Here is a 14159-nt window from a genome sequence, read left to right as displayed (position 1 = left end):
TACATCAGCCTGATGGTGCAATAATACTTTACATTTTTATCTGGTGTTTAAATAGAAACTTAATTTAATTAAACATGATCATTTGCTCCAGGCAATTTCTAGCCAATCTGTTTTGTTGCCCTCAAATACTAATATAGTGGACCAAGCTGTAGGGATACAAGATAATAACTGATAGAATTCTCATGTTACAATTGAACATTACATAATTATCAGCGACAAACAGTGCTAACATCAGTATCAGTACTAACATTTAAGAAGCAAATTCTCAGACATGTTATTTTTCATAACTGACAATAAAGTTACTTTTATTAAATTTTGCTGTCATCAAAATGAAGTCGGAGAAATCATTTAAGTCATTGGGTTAAAAAAAAGAATTGCTTATGTTAACATTTCTGTTTTATTTTATGGCTGGACCGAGCAATCCAACATAATCTCCAGGTGATGCAAGGTCATTATAAACACTTCACTTTTTAATGTTCAATTTCAGTGGGTAGGAATTCTCTCTTTCTTCCTGCGGAAATGAATTGGGGTGTATGGGTTAATGTGGGGGCCCATTTATACAGGGTATTTGGAGTTTGAAGGAGGAATCATATACTGTACAACTGAATAAGCCACGTGGCACTAAACGTTATGTGATGCCATAAATGCTGGGATTTCTTAGTCATCCTTTGTTCCTGTATTTGCAAGAGTTAAAAAATTATTAGATTTCATATTTGCACAATCCAAACAAAACACGGCACACGCAGAGATAAAAACAAAGTACAGAAGCTGGTCTTAAAATACATTTCAAAGGACACGCTGTCATTAAGACAAAAAAACCAGTGAAATAAACTATGACTTTACCTCTAAAGGCCCACAGTGCATCTATGTAATGACCCCACCAGCTTACCAAAGAATATCAACGGCACCCGAGGGATAACTTTAATGCCAAATACAAAGGAATCATTCCTCTTTTGGGTGCAACATGTTAAACCCTAATGTCCCAATCACCATTGGGTAGAGTTCCCAGGACAGATATATTCTGTGGTAGCCCCTGTTTTTCATTGCATTTTCTTTTCTCCAGCACCGTAAACATCTGGCAATCTCAAACCATGACACAAAAAAAGGAAATGCATTCCAATTATTGATATTTTACCTCTTACCAGCATTCTGTGAACAGTACATTAGAATGATCAAAAGAGACATAGATATTTCCATTAGCAAGACTTCTTTAATGTTTAGCTTTAATTTTGTACATTTTTTGTATTCATCAGAGGAGATATAAACCTTCAACAAACAAATCTCTTTTTCGCTGGGTTAATTTTTTTAGGTACATTTAATTCACAGGCAACAAATAAATTAGTTTAATAATAACAATCAGTTTTTCTTGGTCTGCTGGTTGTTGCGAGGTTGTTTGCATTTAATGTCCTCAAGTGGGAGTCAAGTCAATCTGTTTGCTGGGAAATGTACAATGTGATAATTTCATGTTATATTCCCAGTTCACATTTTTACACATAAGCAAGCAGTTATAGGAAACATGTGGAATAGCAACAATGGTACAGATCTGTTTCTGTGCTGTAAATACTCGACAAGTGAAAGATAAGTGTGCTGATAATTCTAGCCACAAAAAGCTGTATTGATATCTTGGAGACATAGGAGACATCAGATGCTGGAATGTTGAGCAAAAAAACAAACTGTGGGGGGAATTTGGTGGGTCAGGCAGCATCTCTGAAGGTACATGGGCAGATGATGCTTTGGGTCGGACCACTTCTTCAGACTTTGAAGAAAGGCCCTGAACCAAGGCATCATCTGTCCGTTTCCCTCCACAGATGCTGCTTCATTCATAAAATTCCTAGAGAAGTTTGTCTTTTGCGTTGAATTCTGCTGGTCTTCCTTGTCTGATTTCTCTAAAAGAAAGTGTTTTTTTGGGCAGATCCACCCAGTGGTACTATCCCTTCAACATCAATCATTACAACAGCATTGAAAATAGTTATAAAACATTTTTAGGTCTGTTAGAACTTCATGACGTGCTGTATCTTAACATAAAGTACAATAACTTGTTTGGATGGTTATGTGGGATTAGCACTTAGATATCAATTTCTGTGTTAAAAAGCTGTTTTGGAGTATTCTTTGCCCTGTTCTTAAACTAGAAACAAGTTTAGTTTCTTGTTTAAGGAACATAAACTTTAAAATATTGTATGGCACAGAATGTGGTGCGAGTTTGCATCATTCCCTTTTCACTTACATTAATATTTTCCCATAGATTTAGTTTGACTACTTCTGCTTTCCTTGCTACCTCTGTTAATACTTGAGCAGAAATTTTCCAGACCCTTTTGAGCCAGAACCAATGAATTGATTTGAGGTGATTTTGTTTTAAATGCTTCCCAGGAGTGAAAATAAAACTATATTAAGATGCCTCAACCAGACTTTCTAATGCCCTCTATTTGTTCAGTCACTCCACCTAGTGTGTAGCTGATGGCTTCACCATCCTCTCTGCTTCCATTCCATCCTAGTGACCAGATCTACTGATTATAAAACATCACCCATACTATTGATACTTCACATTCCTTCTGATTATACCTCTTGAGCGAACATTGTACTAAATTTCCAAGCTTAAAACATGCAATGTCTCCCTTAATTTTACATTATCTCCGGCCTCTGCTGTCAATGTCATTGAGTTTTATTCGATACTAGCACTAGTCGCCTACTTTAATTCTGGACTTTGTCTAAAGACTGCACTAATTTAACAGGAAACTGTTAACATTTCATCAGAGCACAGTTAATTTTTCACTAGGCCTTGGATCTGTGGTTATTGGAATACGTCTCGCTCTCTCCCCTTCATTTCCGTAGCAATCAGAAGTACAAGCTTGGCTTTTCCTGACCTCCTAATTTACTCATTAATCCTTGAAATGAAATGTTAACTCTGTTTCTCTTTCCACAGATGATGCCTAACCTGCTGAAGGTTTCTGAAATGTTCTGTTTTTTATTTCAGATTTCCAGCATCTGCGGGTTTTTAAAAAACAAATTCACCGCACACTAATCAACATATTTCCCAGCTGCTGAGAAGCACTTTTCACTTATCTTCTGTATGCCTGGACTGACTGCAAGGAAATGTTGAATATATGACTACTGGTCCCTCACTAACCTCTAAATAACCCTCTCCTCACAATGGGCTCCCTCCATTTTGTTAGTAATTCTGAGAACTTTCTTGTTCCTCTTCAGAGACAAGTGAGTCTCCCTGCATTCTAGTAGAGGTGGTAATGGAAGAGGTAGGTGACTGGCAAGGGGGTGAATGTGGTGTAAATATCCCATATCTACAGTATAACGTGTATTTATATACAGGCAAACTAATTATTTTCTGCCAAACATTAGCCTGGAATCATCTTAAATTGTACTTAAATTGGAAATAAATGATGAAGAAGAATTCACGATATTCCATAGAGATGTGCAATATAATCACCATTTGTGAGTAAATAAATGGCATTGGTCTGGTTAAAATAATGCTGCCGCAACGCCTGAGGGAAGTGTGGGAGTATTTTTAAAAATGAGATATCTACGTTTGGATCCAATCAAGGCCCTCACTTAAATAACCCCTCACTTTAATCTGCCTGTTGTACTCGAGTAATCTGGAAAAACAGTGCATTGAGTCACACAGACAAGACGAATAATTAGCAGCAGCAAGACCTGGGGACCAAATGACATTAAGCCTGCACTGACATATGAACTGCAAATGGAAGTCCGGAAATCCTCTTGAGTTCAACCCCTGAGGTGCGGAACTTAGCCACTGTGAACATGAAGGCGTTCAAAGATCTGTTCACAGAATTAGCTAAGTCCTTCACCGCATAGGGCTCAGACACAAAATCCCTGCTGCAGGCTGCCTTAGTATCTCCACGTGGCTGTGCAGTTCATAATGTGAAACAGCTGAAGGTGAGCAGTAAACAAAATGCTGGCACGTCAAGGACACAGGCTCACTCCTCCCGTCAGTACGCACAAGGCAGAATTCCCTTTTGTTTTTGTCAGTAAAAGTCAACTTTCTCAGCCCTTTTTTCAAAGCAGAAAGGAGGGACTCTATACAAGCAACTGACCACAGAGGAGTGTATTTTGTCATGATATTTTTGCTTGGAAAGGAAAGACTACTGCCTCAGTTAACACTGCCCGCTTTGTTTCTCTCTGTGAAAGAAATCTTATAGATGGCAATCACAATTTTTACCTGGTGCAGTTTTTACAGAAAAGTTACAAACTGAGTTGGCTTCTCGGTTTTTGTTCCATTTTAAAGCAGGAATCCAATAACATTCCAATCTTTCCTGGTTGGAAAATTGTAAGAAATGAATGGCCAATTTGCCTTGTGAGTTGGTGAGCTTATTCTTCTCATGTTTTCCTTATATGAATAAATCTTACTTTGAAGAGATTTTGATCTAAAACGGTAACTGTTTCTCTTTCCACTGCTGTGCTTCCAACATTTTCGAGTTTTGTTTCATATTTCGAGTAATTGTAGTTTACCCAATTTTTAGTACTTTTTTTTAAGGCGGATGATATTATCCCACTGAGGAATTCTCCCATTGGAAAGTCCCATTCAAGACTGACACAGCAGACAATCTGGTAAACCCATCAATAATCCTTTCACATTGATGTGTTGGCCACACTAATGGATGCGTTTGGTTAAAACCTAATTTTCGAATAAAACCTTTCTTGAGCAAACTTACGGAGGGTAATTTTAACTCAGATCTTGTTCCTTACCACCCACCCAAGTTGTATAGCTGAAGGTGAGCAGCACATCAAGGACACATGTACAAGCTCCCTCCTGACTATCGATTGTTATCAAGCCAAAGCTAACATCGGAAAAATATTATGCCTTCATTTGCCAAAGCATTAAAGCTCTGTAATCCCCTTACTAAACCTTTCCAACTCCATTTTTAGAAGCTTTATAGAATCTGATTGTTTGAAATCATTTTAGTAATCTGACCCTCTATCTCTTTATAGCCACAAAATGCTGGAGTAATTCAGCGGGACAGGCAGCATCCCTCTAGAGAAGGAATGGGTGACATTTTGGGTCGGAAAAACCCTTCTTCAAACTGAAGAAGGCTCTCGACCCAAAACGTCACCCATTCCTTCGTCCCAGAGATGCTGCCTGTCCCGCTGAATTACTCCAGCATTTTGTGTCTATCTTCGGTTTTAACGAGCAACTGCAGTTCCTTCCTACAGCCTTACCTCTTTATCTGCCCTGGTGGCAAATGTTATTTGATGGTGTTCCTGTAAAACAATCATATTAAAGCACGACTATGAAGCTAGCTGGTTTTGGAGATTTTGTTGTTAGGCTAAATAGGTTAAAATTCCTGATATTGGCCTTGCGTGCTGTTAAGCATCTCGCCTGGTTTCCGTAATTATTAACATCAAAGGAAACAGTACTAAGGAGTTATGTCTAATTGATCATCAAACGATGCTGTGCATTTGACATTACTACCTAACATTGAATTGCTCATTGTCTGATCACAATCTTTCCAAATGAACGGGTATCGTAAAAGTAAGCAAGGCTTTCCACTCTTAATGTATGGGAGTACAGGACATCTGCTACGATATGATCGGGATGGCTGATGGCAATGTAGATACAGCTGCATCTTTTTTTTGTTCCAGTGATTCCTTGATTATTAAGGACGTGGAAAAATGTACAATTCCTCTCTCCCCAATAGCAAGATGCAATTTTCTGCAAGAAGTTGTCGGCATTAGCTGTTGACAGGTTGGTAATCCCTGGCAATGTGATTTTACGTTATTAAATCAAATCACTCTGCCAGGAACCCAACCAGCCACAGCAGGCTGATTCTTGCAGTCCATGGGAAACTCTGAGCTTGCATCTACAGCCAAAATGGGGCCTGCCAATAATGTTAAAAAAAAAACCCAGCTGATTCAGAATAGTTGCAAATAATTATTTTCTTTCTTGCAAGACTCAAGCAATCTCAGGTAAGATAAAACTATTGTAAGCAGTCAGACTCGCATAGTTTATGGCATCTTCTGCTCCGTTGCAAATGGTTGCTCCTGCAAAACGACTATACCTGAAACGCAGATATATAAATATGAAACATTGAGAAAAATTGCCGGCATGTCGGTAATTGAACTAAAACACCCACATTTCAGAGTGATTAAAAAATAAATTACTTCTCAGAGACTCAAGAAGGAAGATCTCTTCAAAATCTGAGCGTTCCAGCAGTGTAACAAAGTTGACCGGCGTATCCCAGATCTATTATGCCGCAGAAATCTATCTGTAAAACAAAGTAAATAGAAGAATGTCACTACAATTTGTTTCAGAATAAATATGTGATCACAGAACCCTTTGGATCATGTGTTATATGTATCCAAGATAGTGATTCACACTCACTAGTGATGTGGAAACCTTCGGAAAAATTAATTTTGGCTTGCCCAATTGAATTGGCAGCCACCTCCAGAAAAGGTGGCAATCTCCCACACAGAAACCACACAGATGACTGGTGTGATATGGTATAACGTCAAACCGTGCAATGGAATCATAGCACATTTAGCCCAGTCCACATCATCCTTGTCCACATCATCCTTTGATTGTCCCACTCCTCTGGTTTTTCCTTTAAGCATTCAAATCTTATTCAAAGGTCAAATATTTTAAATATACATCTTTAACAACAACAAAAAAAGTTATTCTATTTTGAAAGTTTCTATTCAATCTGGTTTCACTCTTTCCTCATGTTGCCTTTGGTTTTGTGCCAATCGTCACTTTGTCTTTTTGTAACCAATTCTTCTGGACCCAAAAACTGTTTCTCCTCATTTATTCCATCAAAACCATGTATAGTTTTGTTTACTTTTCTGAAATCACTCCTTTACCTGATCTGTTCTAATCAGAACCATATCCGGCTCACCAGCTTCTCCACTTACCTCACGTCTCACATTCTGGAACTATTCTCATAATTGTTTACTTCACCTTCCCCGAGACTTGGCTGATCTGCCTGTGGTAGTGGTATCGAGAATCCAATGCAATTTACTGTGATTTACACACGGTTAGTAAAACATTCCCTTGCTTTTCATTTTTACTGCTCTATAGCCAATGATGCTTTTATAACATGATCAGACACGATTAAAGACTTATGCAGATATAATGTACATACCAAGCCTTTCTAGTCCCGCAACCCTTTAACATGTTGACAACTAACTTAATATCAGCCCTATTGTTTTTCTCCAGGGATGCTGCCTAACCGCTGAGTTTCTCCAACACTTTACGTCTATCTTTAATATCAGCCCTCACTATTCTATCTACAACTTACACCCTATCTGTTTTTATCTGTCTTTAGTCTTGACAGTCTTTGTCCTTTTTTTTATGTCTATTACTAATTATCCGACTATTACATACTTCACGTTCATTTCACCTGGAAACATTTAAATTATGCCCTGAACATAAAGTCCAGTCATCATTAAGGGCAGTATCTCAACTGTGACACCTGAGTCTATCACCGCACACTTCATTCCCTCTGAGTAAAACAGCCTTCACTAATATATTCCACTTTCAATCCCATAGCCAGTTTTGTATCCTTTATGGTCTCCTGTTAATGTTACCAATGTCCATCAACTTGCTCTTTATTAAAACATCTTTGAGAGAAAAAAAATCTTTAAGCAGATTATAAAACTATCTTCTCGTTCCTGTTAAGTTATTCAGACATAACTCATAATTTTTCAAGTATGCGTTAATTTTGCCCAGGCTTATGCTCTCTAAAATCTTCCCCATCACTGATATTAGACTGACCGACCTGTCCCTGCCAAATTGAAACCTATTCCTTCTTTTTATCCAATAATGTAATATTTGAGGTATTGCATTTCCTTCCCATGATCTGAGCAACAAAATACTTGCCAAGGCAACTTCCTATCTGATTGCCCAGAAGTCTAAGTTGTACCCCATGCCAAACAGATGAAGGCAAACAGTGCCATAGTTTAGTTTTAGTTTTAGAGACACAGCATGTGTCCCACTGAGTCCACGTCGGCCATCAATCGCACGCTTACATTAGTTTTATGTTATCCCACTTTCCCTACATTATAGGGGCAATTTACAGAAGCCAATTAACCTACAAACCTGCACGGCTTTGGGTTGTGAGAGGAGGCCGGAGTTCCCAGAGGAAACCCATGTGGTCATCGGGAGAATGTGCAAACTCCACACAGACAGCACCCAGGGCATGATCGGGCCTGGGTCTCTGGCGCTGTGAGGCAGTGGCTCTACCAGCTGCAACAAGAGAGGACGATGCATAGAGTCTCTTGCCCAGAGTAGAGGAATCGAGGACCAGAGGACAGAGGTTCAAGGTGAAGGGGAAAAGATTTAATAGGAATCCGAGAGGTAGCTTTTTCACACAAAGGATGGTGGGCATATGGAATAAGCTGCCAGAGGAGGTAATTGAGGCTGGGACTATCCCATCGTTTAAAAAACAGTTATACAGGTACATAGATAAGACAGATTTGGCAGGATATGGACCAAGCATAGGCAGGTGGGACTAGTGTAGCTGGGACATTTTTGGCCGGTGTGGGCAAGTTGTGCTGAAGGCCCTGTTTCCACAATGTATCACTCTATGACTATGACTTCAAGAGTAAACAACTCTTGCTCCAATTATTGAATGAGAAGTGGTCTCATTGAAACATACAGAATTATCACAGAATTAGGGAGGTTTGATGCAGGGATGATGTTGTTTGACCTCTGCTGAATTTCACAGCTGTTCTAATCAATGACTACTGTTTTAGTCACAGCAGTAGTTTAGAGCAGTCATGGTGGCGCAGGAGTAGAGTTGCTGCCTTACAGCAAAATGCAGCGCCAGAGAACCGGGTTCTCCATAGGGATATGACTACTCCATAACATGACTACTGGTGCATCTGTATGGAGTTTGTACGTTCTCCCCGTGATCTGCATGGGTTTTCTCCGACATCTTCGGTTTCCTCCCACACTCCAAAGACGTACAGGTTTGTAGGTTAATTGGCTTGATAAAAATGTAAAAAAATTGTCCAGTGCTGAGTTGATGCTCTACCTAGATCTTTTCAGCGTACTACATCCAGATACTGTTATTATTTTCTTTTGAAAAGCAGGATTATCTTGCTCAATATTGCAAATAATAGAAGAGTATTTGCAACACTGTCAACATGCTGGGACAGATATGGCTATGAGTGGATGGCAAGTCTCTTTGCAACCCCCTAGACTTCCACATCTGCCCCTGGACTCACCATAGCTTTGAATCCAGTCTATAGCACATACCGCAGGGTCTATTTATATAAACATGGTCAACCCCTTCACAAAAATCAAATTAAGGTAAGTATTTTCTTTAACTTTATTTTAATGATACAGCATGGAAACAGGCCCTTTGGCCCATGGAGTCCGCGCTGACCAGCGATCCCCGTACACTAACACTATCCCACACAGTAGGGACAATTTTTCAATTTTACCTCAGACAGTTTACCTACAAACCTGTATGTCTTTGGAATGTGGGAGGAAACCGGAGCACCCGGAGAAAACCCATGCAGTCGCAGAGAGAATATACAATCTCTGTACAGACAGCACCAGTAGTCAGGATTGAACCCAGGTCTCTGGTGCTGTAAGGCACTGTGCCACCCCACCCGCCAATGTTTTAAAAAATATTTAAATGATTCTTTAAAATTTTTCTAAGTGTCTCTGAACAGCGATGTATTTAAAATAATGGGAAACATTTGGGGAGTTTGTGCTGTAGATGCCCCTCCAGCTGGTCTATCGGCGGGATTTAGTGCCTGCTGTTTGTGCTCTGTTTGCTGGTCATGTACTGACCTGCTTCACGGGAGGCCAGTTGCACAGATGCTGTTGAAGTTTAAGGAGCAAGGAATACACCAAGACAGGAGCTGGGTGCAAACTGTGTGTGTGTGTGTGCGCCAGGTCTAATGATGTTGCAGGACAAACTCACCAATTGGTGTATCTGTTCAATGTCAGGCCAATGCCAGGAATATGTGACAGAATATTTAAGATGCAAGGAATAATTGCAGGATCTTAATCTCTTCAATCTGTGCACTATGGAGATAATAACTATGGCCTGGGATGAAAAGACAGCTATGAAATTGGCCTGATATGTGGGTTATTGCTTTAGTAACATGTGCGTGTGGCTTCACTTTCTTTCAGGTACCTTCTTCCCCAATTGTCATGGACATGATGGTATCATGAAATGGCAAAACTCAAACTGCACTGAAGGACTTAGATTTAATCAGTGAACAATTCTTGAGAGTGACAGTTTTACAGTGATTCAAAGCAATGGATGTTAATGCAAGCAATGAATATTGGGCAAGGTCAACATGGAACTTTCAAACCCCCAACAAAAGATCACAATTAACCAAGAGAGTATGATGGAGGTTTGCTGCACGCTCGGAGCTATCCCTGGCCTGGGTTTCTTTCTACTGTACCCCTGAGTTGCAAACACAAGGCAGTTGGATTTTTCTGCTCATAACCCCTCATTATATCTCATATTACAAAACAGCGTGATCACTATTTAATCATACAAAGAATAGTACTGACTTCAGGGAAAGTTGCGTAAACCAAAGAATGAATCGCCAAAGACAATGCATCTTTATTTTCAAATCAAGGAAACAACCTAGTATTTTGCACGAATCAAAGTTGAACAGCCAGAAACGAGGGTCCACTACCATCATTCTTGGAATCTGCACACAAAGGTAAACGCTTACATTACTCTGTGCAATATTCCTTTGAAGTTGTTAAAGAGGAACAACATAGCTCGGGTTTTGACAGATTTAATCATTTTAGTCCCCAGGCAGTCCTGCATAAAGGCATGAGTTTTTTTTAATTAAATAGTCCTTACAGCACCTTAGGACTTCACCAAAGACTAATTCTCTTGTCAGGGAGATGTCGGTACCATGATGATACCAGTTTTATCCATCTCCATAGCAGCGCTCCAGGTCATAGGGCTGTAATGTCTTTCCCACAGTCCTCACCTAGACTCACATAATACTAACATGTCACTCCTGAGATATTATTAATTCATCAGGTCACATGTTTAACAGCAAGCAAAATGCATGTATGTGAATGAGGGAATAGGTAGAATAGAGATTCAAAAGATCATAAGACCATAAAAAAAATTAAGCCTGTGAATCAGTGGAATTCCCTGCCCCAGAAGGCAGTGGAGGCCAATTCACTGGATGTTTTCAAGAGAGAGTTAGATATAGCTGTCAGTGCTAACGGAATCAAGGGATATGGGGATAAAGCAGGAACGGGGGGCACTGGTTTAGGATGATCAGCCATGATCATATTGAATGGCGGTGCTGGCTCGAAGGGCCAAATGACCTACTACTTTCTCAGCCATTCGTCCCATCAATTCCACTCTGCCATTCGATCATGCGGATCTATTTTTCTCTCTCACCAATATTCTTCTGATAACTGATGTCAGTTACTCGAGCACTTTGCGTCTTTTTTTCTTTTCACTGTCTTGAGAAAGCTGTGTAATGTTTATGTTTTGTGTGATGCCTGAATCTATGTGCCTGGGATGCAGCTGCAGGCAAGAGCTTCATTGTACCTCTGTCTCGCCATTCTGGTGCATATGACAGTGGACTTGACTTGACTGGAACTCAATGAGGCATAACCCTTGTACACGTTTTACACTCCAGAGTTAAATACTGCGACGCAGCAATTTGAGGTAATATGACCAGGATCCAACAACGTGGCATCTTCCAGGAGCACTCCTACCTTGGCCAACAACCCATGAAAATTCTTGGCAAAATTTGTTAGTAATATTAGCTTTCTGAAAAGATTTCCACTTGCCCCTCATTGAAATAATCACGACTTTCCATATCAGATGCATTAGGTCACAGGGCAGTGGAAGAAACACACCAGAGAGAAGAAAAATAAAATAAGGGAAAAAAAGATGTGTTTTGTTGTCATGTCTGCCACAGAAGGGAAGAAATATTGATCTGGGGTACAGTTTCAAACGGTTCACTACCATTTGAGTGAAATAATTCCTCCTCAATGTCCTGTGTTTTTCTCCTCTTCTGGTATCTTTTTATAGTTTTGTTTAAAGATACAGCGTGGAATCAAGCCCTTCGGCCCACTGAGTCCATGCCAACCAGCCATCACCCACACAGTGTTCTATCTACACACTAGGGACGATTTATAGAAGTGGGAGGAAACCGGAGCACCCGGAGAAAGCCCAGGCGGTCACAGGGAGAACTTCGTGCAAACTTCGTATAGGCAGCACCTATGGTCAGGATCGAACCCAGGTCTCTGGCGCTGTGAGGCAGCAACTCTACCACTGTGCCATGGTGCTGCAAGTCAGTGATGAATATTTGACATTTACTTTAAATGGATTAAACCAGCATGACTTGTCAACCAGGTACATGGACTCCATTGTGATGGGGGTCTCTGCAGCCCTAGGTAGAACAACACTGAGACCTTGAGCCTAAGGGACAAGAGGCATTGGGTGAAGAGCAGCAAGAGAAAGAGGACCAAGAAAGACAAGGAAATGCTCATCGCTCAGCTGACCAGAGGTGGATGTCATTGACCGCAATAAGAGGCTCACTGATAAATATTGTTCATGAGGAAATGTTTAAATCAAATTCCTCAATCCAGGCAAAGATAACTCATTCAAACTCGAATCCTGAACGCCAATGTAGTTCACCAATAATTAACTGAGCCAGCCCAGATAACCAGAATGGGGTTGAGAGGGAAAATAGATCAGCCATGATGGAATGGCGGAGTAGATCCGATGGGCTGAACGGCCTCATTGTACTCCTGTGACTCCTATGGTATGATGTCATAAGTCCTCATTTCCTCTATAGCAGGTTGACCTGCACTAAACAAGAATGAATCAACCCTTGATTCAATAACGTGCTCCAACCATTCTCTGTGGGGGATGGGGGCTGCATTGCCCTGGGAAAATCATGTGATATCATTACATTTCTATCTGCATTGCTTAACAGAGTGGAGATTTTCTGCCCTGGAGGATATAGCTAGTTTCGTCCTTCCAGACTCTTCCTCCTGGAGCCTCTATGGGCCTCCCTGTCCCCCAGCACATAACAACCCCCTCCTAGCACTTTGTTCATTCATGGGAATATTCAGGTCTCTCTCACTAAATCCAAATGGCCTCTCCCTCACCCCTCATCCTTGCTCCAGAGTAGCTGTGGTTTGACTGCCAGGGGAGCGCTGCCTTTAACAGGCTAATTTACTTTTTATAGACTCATAGAGTCGCACAGTGAGGAAACATTCCCTTTGACCCAACTTCCCTTCAATGACCAACATGCCCCATCTACATTCGTCCCACCTGCCTGCATTTGGCCCATATCACTCTAAACCTATCCTATCCTATCCATGTACCTGTCTAAATGTTTCTTAAATGTTGCAATAGCACCTGCCTCAACTACATCCTCCAGCAGCTCGTTCTATACATCCACTACCTTTTGTGGAAAAAAAGAGCAACCCCTCATGTTCGTATTCAATATCTCCCCCCTCACCTTATGCCTATGTCCTCTGGTTCTCGATTCCCCTATTCTGGGTGAAATACTCTGTGCATTTACCCCATCTATTTCTCGCATGATCTTATACACCTCTATATAAGATCATCACTCATCCTCCTGCACTCCAAGGAATAAAGTCAGAGCAACATTACCTTAATTTTCCTTTCCATTATTTGGCCATGTTCCTGATCTCCTTTACCAGGAACCCATCTGTAAGCAGCACATGTCTAACAATCAAAATAGTGTGAAATCCAGTTTCAAATCAAACCAGTCATCATCTCATTCTGGCCATCTACTGTCACGTCTAGGCATCTTGAAATAATTTCTTCTAAAAGCTATGTGAAAAGATACTACCTCAATGATATCATGAAAGGCAAATACTGCCTATGAGCCAACCTGGAGTTCCTCTTTGCCTATGATGATAAAGAGGAACTTTATAATGTCTTAACATATTACAGAGGCGGCCTAATTTTAGCTGAAAGTGAAATAAGCAGACAGCTGACCAGATGATGTCAGTTTCTCTCTGAAACCCTTACTGCCATTATTCCCAAAATATCTGCTTTAACGCAGTCAGAAGTAACAAACAATGATCAATCTACAAGGACCTGTCTTTGCATCATTTATGACATTCTACTTCCCATAAGATTAATTGATCTACAGTATTAAAAAAAAAAACTCCTGAGCAGCAATTCCTAAACCTTTGATTGGTATGT

General features: G+C 40.4%; 1 long non-coding RNA gene across 3 annotated transcripts in view; it reads right to left on the bottom strand.

The window, feature by feature from the left end:
• Positions 1-1190: 1190 nt before the first annotated feature.
• LOC129700851 (uncharacterized) overlaps positions 1191-14159 on the bottom strand; it is a 92800-nt gene continuing 79831 nt past the window's right edge. For 2 of the 3 annotated variants that reach the window (XR_008724111.1, XR_008724110.1), the window contains exon 5: positions 1191-6233. This is a non-coding gene — a long non-coding RNA (uncharacterized LOC129700851). The remainder of the gene's footprint in view (positions 6234-14159) is intronic. The other variant, XR_008724112.1, reaches the window with a different exon arrangement.

This window comes from Leucoraja erinacea, chromosome 10 (assembly GCF_028641065.1).
Source record: "Leucoraja erinacea ecotype New England chromosome 10, Leri_hhj_1, whole genome shotgun sequence".
Taxonomy (NCBI): domain Eukaryota; kingdom Metazoa; phylum Chordata; class Chondrichthyes; order Rajiformes; family Rajidae; genus Leucoraja; species Leucoraja erinaceus.
The sequence above is the reverse complement of the archived record's forward strand: the minus strand, read 5'-3'. Positions and strand labels throughout refer to the sequence as shown.